Below are 7,537 nucleotides of genomic sequence, written 5' to 3' on the forward strand. Positions count from 1 at the left end.
CACCAGTCACCTGATCCACCAGTCACCTGATCCACCAACCACCTGATCCACCAGTCACCGGATCGACCAGTCACCTGATCCACCAACCACCTGATCCACCAACCACCTGATCCATCAACCACCGGAACCACCAACCACCTGATCCATCAACCACCTGATCCACCAACCACCTGATCCACCATTCACCTGATCCACCAGTCACCGGATCCACCAGTCACCTGATCCACCAACCACTTGGGAACCAGTCACCTGATCCACTCCACTTCTTGGGAACTGAATGGATCTTTATGTCTGCGTTTTTGTTTGTTTTGATTTGATTTGAACGTTAATCCAATGTTATTGTTTATTTTGGCTGGTTTGTTTTATGTTCTGGATATGCAGAGGCCTTAGTCTTTACACTCTAAACCTTTATGTAAAAAGGCAAGAGGTTAAATGTGGACTGTTTTGTCTGTTTTGTTTGTTGGTTCTGACTTCATGAAACGGTAGCCTATCTCCTAAAGCACTACTTTTGACCAGGGCCCAACATAACTAATATAAATTCCTCATAACTTCTGGACAAATGATCCCCCTGTAGTACCTGGTCAAAGGTCGTGCACTCTGAAGGAGATATGATACCAGTTGGGGTCGCAGCCTATTGAAATGGTACTGTTTGTTTGCTTGCTGTGGTAGACTGACTGACTTATCCCATGCCAAACTACTTGGAAGGAGGTTGTTGGTTCTAAAACAAGAGAGACAGAAAGAATGTTTATCGTGTTGTGGAAAAGAAGCCTCTAGAATGTCTTCTAGAATGTTTTTTTGTCACTTTGAGCAACAAACAAATAATGTTTTTGGAGTACTTGAATGAAGACATACAGAACATACATATTATTCTATTCAGAGATGGCAAAACAGAGCAGAAATCCCCTCACGGCGTCTTATTATCAAAGCACAGACAGACAAAGTGTGACCCAGCCGGGCTGAGTTAGATAATGTTAACACATAGCTGGCCGTGTCACACGAAAGTCACAATGTTCCATGCAGAATTGGCCCCTAGACCTGGGTTCAAACAACATTTAAAATAATTTCAAATACTTTATCTGGGCTTGATTGAGCTTGCCTGGCATAATGGAATAAATAGAGGAGTTGCGAGTTTAAACCCCGCCCATCTATGCAGACTAAAGCAATCACTAAAAGTATTTGAAAGATTTCAACCCAGGTCTGCACCCCACCACCGTGCTATCAGCCACTGGTGTTGCCACAGGAACCTGCAACTGACTACAAGTCAGTCTTTTGTCTGATTATTGGAACCCAGAGCCATGGGCAATCAGTCTTTAGGTTCTAGAACACAGAACCATGGGCAATCAGTCTTTAGGTTCTAGAACACAGAACTTTGGGCAATCAGTCTTTAGGTTCTAGAACACAGAACCATGGGCAATCGGTCTTTTAGGTTCTAGAACACAGAATTTTGGGCAATCAGTCTTTTAGGTTCTAGAACAGGAACCATGGGCAATCAGTTTTTAGGTTCTAGAACACAGAACTTTGGGCAATCAGTCTGTTTTTAGGCTTTCCTTGTAGCCTGGTCCCAGATCTGTTTGCACTATCTTACCAACTAGAACAGCTCCTGAGTCAAGTCCAATGGCTGTTCTCTGCACAGAGTTCTTAACACACAGGAGGAGCAGGACAGACACACATTGATACAATATTTATAAAAAATCTATAGATATCGATTGATAGCCAGAACATTGTCAAGATGGCCGACATAAGGAGTGCGATCTTTTTTTTCATTGCTTTACCCATTATGCCATTCACATACAAGTATCATTTATAATTTGAAAACAAACATTTTGTGAAAAATAGTATATACCTCAATAACCTGAGATCGACAGTCATGTTCTTTGATATTTCCCTGACTACTTCCTGTTGTATTCATAAAGCCGTTGAGATACATTAAATTAATATGATGTAATATTATTTAATATTTAATATGATTTATACCAGTGGATAAAATGTCAAGATGCCATCTTTTTTTTTTTCTTTTGCAAAGTTGTTTGCAATTCTCTGCAATTCAAAACTGTTTTTGTGAAGAGCTGAGGGATGGGGCTGGAGAAATGAAGCCACTCTCAATATAGGCAAAGACAGCTATATATATGCAAGGGACTGACCACCCATGATATCAAAAGCATAGTATTAGCCATGTTTTGAGGCTATACAGTAAGATAAGCTAAAATGTTGGGTTCTGATAAGGGTACTTACAGTTGAACTAAGCTCATGAGCCATTTACAAGTAATATTCGTAAAGGATCAATGCATATACAGCTTCGGAAAGTATTCAGACCCCTTGACTTTTTCCACATTTTGATACGTTACAGCCGTATTCTAAAATGTATTAAATTATAGCAAATCGTCAGCAATCGACACACAATAGTCTATAATGAAAACCCAAACTTTTTTTTAAACATTTTTGAAAATGTATTAATAATAAAAAACAGATACCTTATTTATATAAAGTGTTCAGACCCTTTGCTATGAGACTCAACATTGAGCTCAGGTGCATCCTGTTTCCATTGATCATCCTTGAGATGTTTCTACAACGTGATTGGAGTCCACCTGTGGTAAACTCAATATGATTCTACATGATTTGGAAAGGCACAAACCTGTCTATATAAGGTCCCACAGTTGACAGTGAATGTCGGAGCAAAAACCAAGCCATGAGGGACATGATTGTGTCAAGGCACAGATCTGGGGAAGGGTACCAAAACATTTATGCAGCATTGAAGGTTCCCAAGAACACAGTGGCCTCCATCGTTCTTAAATGGAAGAAGTTTGGAAACACCAAGACTCTTCCTTGAGCTGGCGGCCCGGCCAAACTGAGCAATCGGGGGAGAAGGGCCTTGGTCAGGGAGGTGCCCAAGAACCCGATGGTCACTCTGACAGAGCTCTAGAGTTCCTCTGTGGAGATGGGAGAACCTTCCAGAAGCACAACCATCTCTGCAGCATTCCACCAATCAGGACTTTATGGTAGAGTGGCCAGACGGAAGCCACTCCTCAGTAAAAGGCACATAATAGCCCACTTGGAGTTTGCCAAAGACACTTAAAGACTCTCAGACCATGAGAAACAAGATTCTTTGGTCTGATGAAACCAAGATTGAAGTCTTTGGCCTGAATGCCAAGCATCACTTCTGGAGGAAACCAGGCACCATCCCTACGGTGAAGCATGGTGGTGGCAGATCCATGTTGTGGGGATGTTTTTCAGTGGCAGGGACTGGGAGACTAATCGGGATTGAGGGAAAGATGAACGGAGCAAAGTACAGAGAGATCATTGATGAAAACCTGCTCCAGAACCTGATCGAACATCTCTGGAGAGATCTGATCAGCAATGTTCCCCATCCAACCTGACAGAGCTTGAGAGGTTCTGCAGAGAAGAATGGGAGAAACTCTCCAAATACAGGTGTCCCAAGCTTGTAGTGTCATACCCAAGAAGACTCACAGCTGTAATCACTTTTAACAAGGCACTGAGTAAAGGTTCTGAATACTTATGTGAATGTGATATTTCATTTTTCTATATATTTAAATTAGGCACAAAAAAATGGGTCATTATGGGGTATTGTGTGTAGATTGATGAGGGGAAAAAAACAATTTAATACATTTTAGAATAAGGTTGTAACGTAACAAAATGTGGAAAAAGTCAAGTGGTCTGAATAATGTCTGAATGCACTGCATATCAATATTTTAAATGTCCAAAAATGGATGTATTAATTACAGATTGCGCCTTTAAAAACATAATTGGTAGGCCTCTTGATCACAAATGGTAATTTACCATTAAATATTGAGGGGATTATTTGAAGCAAAATAGGTGCATTACCACCATCACTACCACCATCACTACTACCATCACTACCACCATCACTACCACCATCACTACCACCATCACTACCACCATCACTACTACCACCATCACTACCATCATCACTACTACCATCATCACTACCATCACTACCATCATCACTACTACCATCACTACCATCACTACTACCACCACCACTACTACCATCATCACTACCATCACTACCACCATCACAACCTCCATCATCACTACTACCATCACTACCAACATCACTACCACATCACTACCAACATTACTACTACCATCATCACTACTACCATCAATACTACCATCAATATTACCACCACCACTACTACCATCAATACTACCATCAATACTACCATCAATACTACTACCAACACTACCACCATCACTACTACCACCATCACTACCACCATCACTACTACCATCACTACTACCACCATCACTACCATCATCACTACTACTACCATCACTACCAACATCACTACCACATCACTACTACCATCACCACCACTACTCCCATCACTACCACAATCACTTCTACCATCACCACTATCACTACTACCATCACCACCACCACCATCACTACCACCATCACTACTACCATCACCATCACTACTACCATCACCACCACCACCACTCAGACCATCACTACTACCACCACCACCATCACTACTACCATCACCACCACCATCACTACTACCATCACCACCATCACTACTACCACCATCACCACCATCACTACTACCACCATCACCACCACCACAATCACTACTACCACCACTACTACCACCATCACTACCACCATCACTACTACATCACTACTACCATCACTACTACCATCAATACTACTACCATCACTACTACCACCATCACCATCACTACCAACATTACTACTACTACCATCACTACTACCACCACTACTACCACCACTACTACCGCCACTACTACCATCATCACTACCACATCACTACTACCAACATTACTACCATCACCATCACTACTACCACCACCACCACCATCACTACTACCATCAATACTACTACCATCACCACTATCACTCCCACCATCACTACTACCATCACCACCATCACTACTACCATCAACCACCACTATCACTACTACCACCACCACCACCATCACTACTACCACCACCATCACTACTACCACCACCATCACTACTACCACCACCACTACTACCACCACCATCACTACTACCACCACCACTACCACCACCACTACTACCACCACCACCACTACCACCACCACCACCACCACCACTACTACCATCACTACTAAAGTTATCTAGCTAGCTAGCAGCTCAGTTTGCCTACAAAGACGCCTACTGTAGCCAGCAAGCTAGCTGGCAAATAATAACTGCCTCTGTTTTTTGGGGTCCTTACAAAAACAAAATAATGGTTAATATTCAGAATATTTTTGGTGGTAGCAAAGTGGCCGCCAGCAGCCATGTTGACAAATGAAGAAAATTATGTTTGTCACCAGAGTGGTTTAAAACATGTTGAGACGTTTGACTTCACCAGCGTAATCCACTTTAGATTGTATTAAATAAAAATTGCAGACTGTCGACCACACTTGATAAATTGAAAACCAGCAACAGGCAACAACTACCCTGACAGAAAACAGTGACGCACATGAAACACAGCACCCCTTCTACGGGAGTGTGGGGGTGAGGGTTCTTGAAGAGTATCATCCAATCAAAATCTTGCCGCTGGGAGCCAGCAGCCAATTTAAACTGTTTGTGCAAAACAAAATTCTCCTGACCTTCGAGGGAGGCGCGATAACAAAATGATTATGGAGGTATGGCAACGCATGCCCTTATACTCTACATCAAGTGTCCTTAATTGGACAATGATTTACTTGATTCTGGGCAGCTTTTAGCAGTGCAGAAATGCCAATTTTTCTATGGCCATATCACTTTCACGCTCATAAATCTGGTGGTTTAGCTCCCATTTTAGGCTGAGTCCCAATTGTTGTCACAGCGGAAGATTTTACAGTAATTTAATCAGAATGACAGCAGCATACTGTCATTTTATAGAAATGCCACCTTCAAGTTATATACAGTACCAGTCAAAACTTAGACGCAGTTGTCAGGGCAACACATCCGTCAGAGCTGCTGTGAACCGCATCATAAGGGACATGCCAAACGGGAGACCTATAAAAACCTAAATTATATCATTGATGCAGTTTTGAAATTAGTTTGAGATGATTTGACTGCAACACTGGTCACTGCGTCCAAGTGGCTTTAAGTTGAGCTGCCGGTCAAGACGAGCTCCCCGCCCACTCAGCCTGTCTTTTAAAACTTCCTGGGAGTTAGTCGTGAGAGAAAAGGCACTTTTCAAAATGCCTGTTCAGGACCTTTAAACTCAAATAACTTAAATTATGCCTTTCACGGTAAAATATTCTAAATCACATTTGACACCTGCGTTTTGACGTGCTCAAATGTTGTCATGTGTAGTGTCATGGTATCACGTGTTGAAATTTTGCAGCTCCATGTTGTCACATTTATTTCACATGTATTTAACATGAGATCGTGCTTTCACATGTGATCACGTGTAGTTGTATGTTATCACGTGTTGCTTCACATGTTATCACATTAACTTCACGTAGAATCACAGTGATCACGTGAGATCACGTGTTCTGTAAGGAACTTCACTCTCTGTTGAGCTGAGATGAGGGCAATTTGACTCTGTTGAGCTGAGATGAGGGCAATTTGACTCTGTAGAGCTGAGATGAGGGCAATTTGACTCTGTTGAGCTGAGATGAGGGCAATTTAACTGTTGTGCTGAGATGAGGGCAATTTGTTGACTCTGTAGAGCTGAGATGAATGCAATTTAACTCTGTTGAGCTGAGATGAGGGCAATTTAACTGTTGAGCTGAGATGAGGGCAATTTAACTCTGTTGAGCTGAGATGAGGGCAGTCGAAGGGAGGCCCCTAAATGTCAGGTAATCCAAGAAAGGAAACAAGCCGGTGGTCAGTACTATGTGTACAATCAGTTGCCACTGTTCTGTTCCTCCTATATGAACATCTTCCAGAACCCTGAAATAACTGCCAACGTACTTATGGAAAGACTAGTACTACTGTTGACCCAAAGCTGTGACTGAATGTACATTGTAATGAAGGTTATTACGATGATTCCAGGTGGTCTATATATCCTGATCGCAGATCTGTTCATCGGCTATGCTGTCTTACCTACTCCAATAGTTTTTTTCTCCCAGTGTCACACCAGCACAAACAGATCTGGGACCAGGCTATGCTGTCTTACCTACTCCAATAGTTATTTTCTCCCATTGTCACACCAGCACAAACAGATCTGGGACCAGGCTATGCTGTCTTACCTACTCCAATAGTTATTTTCTCCCATTGTCACACCAGCACAAACAGATCTGGGACCAGGCTATGTGCAATAGGGGTAAGACACCCATCACCTACAGAAACCTGCTGCGTTTATAGCCTGAGTGACAGTCTGTGCCAGTCTTTTTTTTTGTGTGTGTGCTATCATTCCAACTCCTGGTCACTCGTTGTCATGTGACAATGAGCTGTGGAGTTGATAAGAGCAACAAAAAAAAACAGACAAAAACTGATCTGGAACCAGGCTAGCTGCGTTACCTTTCAGAACTGCTTCCAGTACCTTTCAACCAAGAAGATCCACACCAATAGACCTAAACTGTACTC

The sequence above is a fragment of the Oncorhynchus mykiss genome, chromosome 20 (assembly GCF_013265735.2).
Source record: "Oncorhynchus mykiss isolate Arlee chromosome 20, USDA_OmykA_1.1, whole genome shotgun sequence".
Taxonomy (NCBI): Eukaryota; Metazoa; Chordata; class Actinopteri; order Salmoniformes; family Salmonidae; genus Oncorhynchus; species Oncorhynchus mykiss.